Source organism: Helianthus annuus, chromosome 13 (genome assembly GCF_002127325.2).
Source record: "Helianthus annuus cultivar XRQ/B chromosome 13, HanXRQr2.0-SUNRISE, whole genome shotgun sequence".
Classification (NCBI taxonomy): domain Eukaryota; kingdom Viridiplantae; phylum Streptophyta; class Magnoliopsida; order Asterales; family Asteraceae; genus Helianthus; species Helianthus annuus.
In genome coordinates, this window is record NC_035445.2 from 160832502 (window position 1) to 160843279 (window position 10778).

At 37.6% G+C, this 10778-nt stretch overlaps 1 long non-coding RNA gene and 1 pseudogene across 1 annotated transcript; both read left to right on the forward strand.

Annotated features, from left to right (window-relative positions):
• Positions 1-1703: 1703 nt before the first annotated feature.
• On the forward strand, positions 1704-2854 carry LOC118485515. Its single transcript, XR_004876477.1, has 3 exons — positions 1704-1839; positions 2398-2485; positions 2600-2854. It is a non-coding gene; the product is annotated as an uncharacterized LOC118485515 (long non-coding RNA).
• A 2652-nt stretch (positions 2855-5506) lies between these two features.
• On the forward strand, positions 5507-7424 carry LOC110900047 (annotated as a pseudogene).
• The last annotated feature ends 3354 nt before the right edge of the window (positions 7425-10778 follow it).

Sequence of the window (10778 nt, forward strand, 5' to 3'; positions counted from 1 at the left end):
TAAGTATAAATCATACATTAACGTATCCTCTAAACATGATTACATCTGATAAGTTGAGCTTAAGTGGACAACAATACCGATAATTGTTATAGGATGCTTATCTTAATGTTAACTAACTGAACAACAAGAGTGTTTTGGCATGACCGTACACTGATATGATTCTCTTACCCTCGAAACTCGCAAAAAGAATGTTTGTATATATTTATTTATTTATTGCTTAATTTTTATTGTTTTTCTTTTAAACAGTTTCGTCGTTTGGTGCATATCAGCACGACATTAGCGGTGATGTCGTTTGATAACACTCAAAGGATTTTAAATTGTTGTCTTTTAATTTCAAAAATCCCAAAAAGATTTTAGGTGTGTTTTAATTTAAACTTTATAAAAGCCAAAAAGATTTTATTTCTATTTTATTTTCGATCGTACGATGTTGGAACTCGAGTCTTCGTTGCCTGAAACCTGAACGAAAACCGAAATGACTAAATCTTCATAAACGGTCGAAATTTGCATGTTTTGAAAGTTAAAGACTTAAATTGACAAATTTATTAAACTTTCAAACTGTCGGACGGTGTTTGATTATGACATGGTCATTCGTGTGTCATTTGTTTATACTATATTCCAAGCAGTTGTTCTCATTACGCGTTTAGATTTCTTGCATGTGCAGATTCTAAAGGCTGGGAGAACATAGTCGATGACAAGCTCTGGAATGAAGACACGACGAGAAGGCGCTCAAGTGATGAAAATGATCGAGTTGCCGCTGCCCATCATCAACACCACAAGGATCTTACTTCATAAAGTTAAAGTATTTCACGAGCATAACTCAAGGGGGAGCTTATGTTAAGGGGGAGTTTGTCAACACACTTCCTACATGATACGGGTAGTTTGTTGATACACTTTCTACTTTCAAGACGTGAAGACTTTGAAGATCCTCCGACATTGAAGACATGATAGGACATCAGAGTTTTGAAGACCTGAAGACCAAAGACCGTCGAAGTTCAAGACGAGTCTACACTTTTGGAAGAACAAGACAAAGCTTAGAGATCAAAGACAAAGCTACAGCCAAGGGGGAGTTTGTTGGTGCACTTGTGTCTGTACTTTGTCTGTATTCGGTCTGATATAAACGATGTCCTGATTTGTGTTGTAAGTTGACCAAGTCAACCATCCTCCGGTTTGTCTTGGACAACAGTTGAAAGATGTTCTGATCGAAGGATAGCCACGAAGGATACACCTGATCCTTCGAGGTGATCGAAAGATATGGTTCGACCAATAGATCTCGAAGGATGATCCTTCGAGGTCCATGCTGATCTTTCGTGTAACATGTGGTCGACAGATGATCCTTCGGACCATCTGTCGAATCCTTCGAGCAGACTTGCTGAGATGGGTATATATACCCATGCATGTGTTGAGTGTGAGTTAGTTCTGAAGTTCTGCCATTTGCACCGAGAGATAGAGAGTCTTCATTGAGAGCATTCTGTCCAGAACTCACACACACACTTATAGAGTTTATAGAACATTTCTGTAAACATTGAGCTTGTAACCGAACCCTCATTGCATTAATACGACTAGTGTTAATCGGTGAACTTGTGTGTTTGTTTCTCTACTTGCCACTAACTCGGTTTGCTTGCTAGCTTGGATTCCGCACTCGCTAGTAGGTTTGTATAACAAGGTTTAGGTTCGTCATCCACCGGATAGGGACCTACAGTAATTGTTTCAAAGATTCACTCAAATCAAAGATGGATTGATTATAACTAGACCAAACCATTTCTTGGAGCCGTAATTCACGCAGCAGGGACAAAATAAAGCATTACTTGAGAGGCCAAGTCGGGAAATATTGAATAACAGGTTACACTTTTCTTTTTCTTATTTAGTGGTTTTGTCTATCCATTTATGTGCTTAAAGATACAGACACACAACAATAAAACCAACTGTTCAGAAGAGGTGATAAAGTTGAACCATCTAACTATGAATGAGTAGATGACATGCGTTATATCATATCTCTAATGGGTTAAACTAAAGAAACAAATTAATATGAAAGAAGTTAAATCGATTGAAACTCACCCGGAGCGTATTTCTAAGGCACAAAACCTCATAAATCATATTGTTGTCAATTAGTGAAATGGTGTAGTTTTTTAATCATATTTGACACTAATTATTTTTAAACTTCAAAAAAAATTGGTCGAACTGTTTTCGGTCTACCTAACCACACCGACCCGTACCAAAAATTCGTTTGTTTTAGCTCCCTTAGCCAACCCATCGTTTGGGCTACAACGTGTATGTTTATTAACAAGCAATATGCAAGAGATAAATATTTCTGGCCTTTTTCTTAATATATCCTTTAGCAATAATAAAATGATCCATTTTCATTGTTAATTGATAATATATCATTAATTCTTTTTGTAGGTTCTCAGAATTAAGCTCCACTTTTGAACCTGGCCGCCCTGCCTGCGTTCTGAATCAACTTGAATCTGAAGAACTTAAAATATTGAAGGTTAGTATGCGTATACTCATAACTAACTGATACTACATGAACTTGCTTAACGAATTTTTTATATAAATTTATAAACAAATCTTTAAAAATGCTTTTCTTTTTTTCCAAAGACAGACATAGAAGAAGGAGCTTCATGTGAGATGCTTGTTTTAAAGGCGAAAAAAGCAAAAATGGAACCAGCAGATCAAGTCCATACCAATAATTTTCCACCCACCTGGATTTATGACACGTATTGACGAAAGTCGCATGTCTCATGATCATGAGCTGAGGCCACCTACTGCTTGATTACCGAACCAATAAGAAAATTGTTAGCTCATTGTAGTTTTTAAATAGAAATGCTTAGTTGGATTTTGTGTTTTTCATCACTCTGCACCTCTGCCATTATGCCTTCTAGAGACAAATAAAGCTCTTTGTTGGATATAAATGATATCCTCCTTTAATCTTTCTGTCCTAATGATATCTGAATCTCTGTTTATAACATGTTGCCTCTGTATGCTACCAAATATACATATGCAAGAAAGCTACTCAGATGCCAATAAATTCATGATCGGAGGACTAAGAATGATAGCGTGTTCATGTTTAAGGGTTCATTTATGTTTTCCAATCTAACTTTCATGCACCAGCAATGCAAATTGAAAGTAAAAGGAGTAAGACTGAAGCAAAAATAGTAATACAGGCACAAATATGCAGAGATCGATTCGAAATCAAATTACACATGTGTACGACAGATTTTGCATTCAAAGTTAATAAAATGAAGCCAGGGTTTGTGTTGAGTTCAATATCGCCATAGTTCGTAATGAGGAAAAAGCTCAATTCATGTTTACTTGTGGTTAATTTAGATTTATGTTGAATTTAATCAAATTGTCGAATCCAAGCTCCATCGTTTTTGCGCGGTTTTTCACCCAAAGGAATGAAGTGGACTGGATTCTTTCAATGATTTTCTCCGGTACACACAGCTTAGCTGAAAAAATAAGATTGTTTCTTGCTGTCCATATTCCCCAACATGATGGATGATGATGATGTCTTTATGCTTTAGTGTTATGATTATAAATTCCATTTTCAGTTTCACAGTATGTTTTCAATATTTAAATAATCAGAAAGACTATAATCTACAAGATAAAAGATCAAATACAAATAACTTTAACGTACAAAACGTACGAACTGAAAGTTTTGCTGAAAAACGCGGTAGCATTTTCGTAATTATTAGTAATTACTCTACAAGAAAATTTTAAAAAATTAGTCTACAAGATCAAAATTACTCTACAGGATCATTTGTAGAGTAATTTTGATAATTACCCTACAAGCAAATATTTACGAAAATGTCATTGCGTTTTTTTTTTTTTTTTTTTTTTTGCCTTTTTCATGCTATTCGTACGTTTAGTACATTAAAGTTATTTGTACGGGAACTTTACTTTAATCTACAAATAGTGAACTTAATGGATAGAAAATGCTTACAAGTAAAAGAAGGAGAACTAATATTGATAGTTAGTTTATGTTTAAGACCATTTTGCCCTTTATTTAAAGAGAGGAAAAAAAAACAACTGGATGTTAACTGAAAAATCTGACCAGATTTTGATTTTAGATGAAAATGACAATAAAATTGAAACCACAGTGACCCAGTTTCAAAAGGTTTGAGTTTTGGAGTAAAGTGACAAAAATGACCAAACCTCAAAGACCATTTTGGCAGTTTACTCGTTAGTTTAGTTTATGTTTAGGGGCATGTTTCTGTATTACAATATAAAATTGAAAGTAAAAGGACTAAAAATAAAGAATAAACAATAGTAGAGGGGGGATATTGTAAGCATTCAAACTCTTAAATCTTCCCCGTCTTCATCAGGCGGTTTATAGGAGGAGCAAATACGCAGCGATCGATCGAAATAAAATTCACATGTGTTCAGTTCGATTTAACAGATTGTTACGGCTAATCATGCGTGTTCCAACTATTAGAACATCTCCAGGTACCTCCAATTCTACTGTACCTTCGTGTAGCAATTTTGTTCAATATTTGATTATTGAGTTCTAATTAGGAAGTTTGGCATTTAAATGTTTGTGTCGGACTTGCCGGATTATTCTCAGCTCTCACGTTTCCCAAAGATTTTACAATGGGACCTGCCAACTGTTCGACGAAATGCCTCAGAGAACACAAGGTTTATACACCGGGTTTTTTTTTTGATGTTCTTAATCTTGTTGAGTGTTGTAAAGTAAGACCTGATCTTCAAAGTGTGGTAAATGTCCATGCTTTAAAGATGGTGTTGTTGCAGTAAGTGTATTTGTTCAAATGTTGGAGGATGGAATCAACTTTCAGAACCTTTAACTCTTTTGATTGAAAGTTGGTGTTCTTGCAGTAAGTGTATTTGTTTAAAGCGCAATTACCTTGCCTTGCCTGAAAATTAATGGGCCTAGGCACAAGAGGCGATGGATTTTAACAACTATGGTGAAAATTGATTGTATGCTTGATTTTTGATGTTGTTAGGGGTTTTATGAGAAGTGTTAAGGTGAGTTGTAATGAATTAGAAGTTTTCGATTGAAAGTTGGCTTGTTATTGTAGTGGTGGAGTCCAAGGTGATGGTTCAGTTGCGAGCCTTGCACCACCGGAGACGGAGGGCGTGGAGAAAGAATGCTCAAGAAAAAGGTATTTACTGTTTTCATTTGGATAAAGTTTGGTTATACTATACAACAACATACTACACATTATATTGTACAGTATACTAATGTTATACATGAAGTGAGATAGTAGATCCTAGCTATGTAATCTGTGAAATATAATTATATTTTTATCAAGTTTTACATTATGTATTGTTTAAATAGATATTATCATATTAAAGTTCAAAATGAAAATAGTTTATTAGTATAAAAAAATCAATTATTATATTAACGTAAAGTGTAATATTTATCAAAATGTGGTCTTGACATACAAAAAAATAAATAAATAAATAAATAAAATAAATCCCTAGTTGTGTGGATATTGGATAAACAAGTGAACAAGTGTATGAGATTGAACGTGTATAGATAATAAGTGAATGGCTGAATGAAATTATAAGTGTATTGGATAATAATTGTGTGGAGGGTACCCAAACAATGGCTGAAGGAACTATATATCAACACAGCTGAGATCATTTCTTTCTTTCCATACACTTACAATTTCACTCACATATATCCAACAATGGCTGAAATCATTGCCTCTGAACTCCTGAATGTTGTGTTTGGGAAGCTGGCCTCTGAAGCCTTGAATGCATATGTTCGGTCCCAAGGAATTCACTCAGAGCTGAAGAAACTAGAGAGGACTCTGACCCAGATCCAGTCTCTCCTTAACGATGCTTCTCAGAAGGAAACAACTAATGAAGCTGTTCAAAACTGGCTCAATGGTCTCCAACACTTGGCTTACGACATTGATGACGTACTTGATGATCTGGCAACACAAGCTATGCATCATGAGCTCACCCAGCAATCTGGACCCATCACCAGCAAGGTAAAAAAGCTAGTCCCAACTAGTTTCAGAAATTTCAAACTAAGTAATAGGATGCATCACAAGTTAGATGATATAACCACCAAATTAGAAGATCTTGAAAGGGAAAAGGGTAGTCTAGGTTTGATTGTAAAAGATGAAAAGTCAAAAATACGTTATCAGACCTCTTTGGTAGATCCATCTAGTATTGTTGGACGACAACAAGAAAAAAAAGAATTGCTCATGAAGCTATTAGGGGAAGAGCCATGTGACCACAACTTTAGCATCGTGCCCATAGTTGGTATGGGCGGGTTAGGGAAAACCACTCTAGCTAAGCTTTTGTATGATGACAAAGAAGTTAAGAAGCACTTTGAACTTATGGCTTGGGTTTGTGTCTCAGATCAGTTTGATATCTTTAATATAAGCAAAGTTATCTTACAATCTGTTAAGGGGGATGACAAGGAATTCGCAGATTTAAATCTGCTTCAAGTAGCTCTTAGAAATCAACTTAGGGAGAAACGCTTTTTAATGGTTTTAGATGATGTTTGGAGTGAGAGTTATGAGGACTGGCGTACCCTAGTGAGCCCATTTCATGGATGTGCTCCTGGAAGTAAAATTATAATGACAACACGAAAGGAGCAACTGCTCAATAAGGTAAGCTGGGTTATGGTCATCTATACCATGTGCAGACTCTGTCACATGACGATGCTGTTTCCTTATTTGCTCAACATGCGTTGGGTGCAAATAACTTTGATTCACATCCAGTTTTAAAACAATATGGTGAAGGCATTGTGGAAAAATGTGATGGCTTACCTTTGGCTTTATCAGTACTCGGTAGGTTATTAAGGACAAAGACTGAAGAAGAAGAGTGGAAGGAGCTGTTAAATAGTGAGATTTGGAGGTTAGGAAAAAAAGATGAGATTGTTCCGGCTCTTAGACTAAGTTACAATGATCTTTCTGCATGTTTGAAGCAGTTGTTTGTGTATTTCTCCTTGTTCCCAAAGAACTATGTGTTTAATAAACACCGGTTGATTATACTTTGGATGGCGGAAGGTTTTTTGAACCCGTCATCTTCAAACAAGTCAATGGAACACTTAGGTCTTGAATTTTTGGAAGAGTTGTTGTCAAGGTCATTGTTGCAACATCCACCTAACGACAAATCTTCGTTTGTTATGCATGACTTGCTGAATGACTTGTCTACATCTGTTGCTGGAGAATTCTTTTCAAGATTAGACATTGAGATGGTACCGGATGTCTTGGAAAGAAACCGCCATATGTCATTTGTTCATTACCAATATGTAGCTTACTCGAGTTCGAACCATTTAAAAGAGCTAAAAGTTTGAGAACATTCTTATCCTTAGAAGGAAACGATAGTTTTGAAAAGTGCTACTTATCTCGTAAGATTCTAGATGACTTACTTCCCAAATTACCAATGTTAAGGGTGTTTAAAAAATAATTCAATCAAACAGTTAATTTATTATTTACCGAGTTATCAGCCAAACCAGTTTGTTCCAACTTGAGCAAACTGATTAAAGAAAGGTAGAAGGAGACTGTCCCGTTGTCGGACGAATTTAAAGAACAAGTAAATTAAAACCAACCTGGCGAGTGAGAACGAAGATCCTTGAACGAAAGCCTTGGACTGCACGGAAAAATTCCTGTCCTTAAAGGATTTTACGCGCTCGTATTGCTGTGAGCTGCAGCGTAAACTCCCAGGATTTAATGCAGAACTGATCTGGTATTCCAATAGTAATGGAAACCAGAAAACACAGAAGCTGGAACGAAAACAGAATCACACAATAGAGAGAAAGAGAGCTGCGAATTTTAGGTGCATAAATGGGTAGCAGGAAGCCTTTATTTATAGGTTTAGGATTCACCAAAGAATGAGAAAAACGGGGAAGAGATATACCAATCCCATACGAATTCGTTTTTCTGGATGTATATCCATACGAATTCGGTTACTGTATAGTTATCCCATAAGAATTCGAATCAGTATGGGATAACCCCCACTGTTTCGAATTAATCTCTATCTCCCTATCTCATTTGAACCACAGATCTGACCCACCTGACCAGACCTTAGCTAAAAATAAAAGCTCCTCAGCTCCTCGCGAAGTGCAAAGTGCGCCTCAAACGCGCCCATTCGCGCCTCAAACGCGACCATTCGCGAGCTCGCGGCTCGGCTCGGCTCGGCGCGCGTGTGGGCTTCACCCACTTCTCAACCCATTTATCACTATGGAGGCCCATAAGGGGTAATCCCTTATAAACCATCCAAACTTCACTCACTCCACCAATGTGGGATGGAGGAAACATACCAACTTGTATGTTTACCTCTTTATTATTTCCAACAATCCCCCACCAAGTTGGAATGTTTCCTTTCACTTAGACTAATGATGTCACCAGGTGTCACGAAGATTAAACCCAGTTTATGTTGATAAACAAGAAGAGACAGATTAGATGGTGTCCTATGGAATTAAACCATTAACCTGATAGCCCCCTTCGGTTTACCCCCACACATCACCAGCCGACTTTGCGTTCTCACTGAGCGCGAATATGGCCATGCGCTATAAATCCTTTTCATGACCCTTTAGAAGATAAACCACTAATCTTCACTCGAGGCGGCACCACCCCTAGATCATATAGGCAAAGTTTTACATCATCCACGTTGCTTGGATGCCTCCAAAACTTTGTTAAGAGCATAAGCTCACCCTTGTTCTCGGCAACGACGTACTATCATACCACACATGGATCTATCAAATTTGATAGTACCTTCTATCGTTAAGTGACTTCGTTGTTACCCATTAAACTTGAGAAATAGGAGCACTAAGTTCAAGTTGGGTTTCCATCACTAACGATTCTATTGTGGTTTTAGACCCATGTCTCTCGCGGTATTCACAACCAAATCTCTCGTCAGAGGTTTAGTAAATGGATCTGCCAAGTTCTTACTTGTCTTGACATAGACAACCTTGATGGTACCACTTTCAAGCAGTTGTCTCACATAATTGTGCCGAAGACCTATGTGTCTTGATCCCCCATTATACACTGCGTTGTACACTTTAGATAGTGTGGCCTCACTATCACAATACATGGGAATAGACGGCATTGGAACATCCCACAGACGGATGTCAGTAAGTAGATCTCTAATCCACTCTGCTTCCTTACCAGCCGCAGCTAGCGCTATGAGCTCAGCTTCCATAGTCGAGTGGGCAATACACGTCTGTTTCTTGCTCGCCCAAGAAACTGCTCCTCCTGCTAGAGTGAAAATCCACCCACTTGTAGATTTTGAATCATTGGTGCGATCAATCCAGCTTGCATCAGAATAACCTTCAAGTATTCTGGAAGAAGACGTGTATGTCAGTTCTAAGTTACTGGTTGTAGGTCCCTTTTCTCGGAGGATCGAGAACAAACCTAAACCTTGTTATACTAACCCACTAGCGAGTGCGGAATCCAAGCTAGTAGGCAAACCGGGATGAAGCAAGAACAAACACAAGAACACACAAAGTTCACCGATTAACACCACTGTATTAATACGTATGAAGGTTTACGGTTACAAGCACAAGGTTTACAATCTGTTTGCAAACTCTCTAAAGTGTGTGTGTATGTGTTTTCCAGCAGAGTTTCTCTAACTCTCTATGTGTGCATCCCTATAACACTAACACACTGCATGGGTATTTATACTCATACATAGCAGGTCTGGTCGAAGGACTCGATAGATGGTCCGAAGGATCATCTATCGATGACAGGGAGCTCGAACGATCAGCATGGACATCGAAGGATCATCCTTCGATGTCTAATGGTTGAACCATGGTCGAACCATATCCTTCGAGCACCTCGAAGGATCAGTTGTATCCTTCGAGGCTATCCTTCGATCCAGACAACATCATGTTGTCCAAGTCAAACTAGGAGGATAGTTGACTTGGTCAACTTACAGACTGACGTTGAACATCGTTTTTATACAGACCGAATACAGACAAAGTACAGACACAAGTGCACCAACAAACTCCCCCTTGGCTGTAGCTTTGTCTTTATCTTCTATAGATGCAGACTCGTCTCGAACTTCGACGGTCTTTGGTCTTCGAGTTACCAAAACTCTGATGTCCTTTCAAGTCTTCAATGTCGGAGGATCTTCAAAGTCTTCACGTCTTGAAAGCAGTGAGTGTATCAACAAACTACCCGTATCATGTAGGAAGTGTGTTGACAAACTCCCCCTTGACATAAGCTCCCCCTTGAGTTATGTTCGTGAAATACTTTAACTTTATGAAGTGAGATCCTTGTGGTGTTGATGATGGCCAGCGGCAACTCGATCATATTCCTCTTTTGAGCGCCTTCTCGTCGTGTCTTCATTCCAAAGCTTGTCATCGACCATGTTCTCCTAGCCTTTAGAATCTGCACATGCAAGAAATCTAAACGCGTAATGAGAACAACTGCTTGGAACATAGTATAAACAAATGACACACGAATGACCATGTCACAATCAAACACCGTCAGACAGTTTGAAAGTTTAACAAATTTGTCAATTTTAAGTCTTTAACTTTCAAAACATGCAAATTTCGACCGTTTATGAAGATTTAGTCAGTTTGGTTTTCGTTCAGGTTTCAGGCAACGAAGACTTGAGCTCCAACATCGTACGATCGAAAATAAAGTAGAAAGAAAATCTTTTTGGCTTTTATAAAGTTTATATTAAAACACACCTAAAATCTTTTTGGTATTTTTGAAAGTAAAAGACAACAATTTAAAATCCTTTGAGTGTTATCAAACGACATCACCGCTAATGTCGTGCTGATATGCACCAAACGACGAAACTGTTTAAAAGAAAAACAATAAAAGTTAAGCAGTAAATAAATATATACAGAC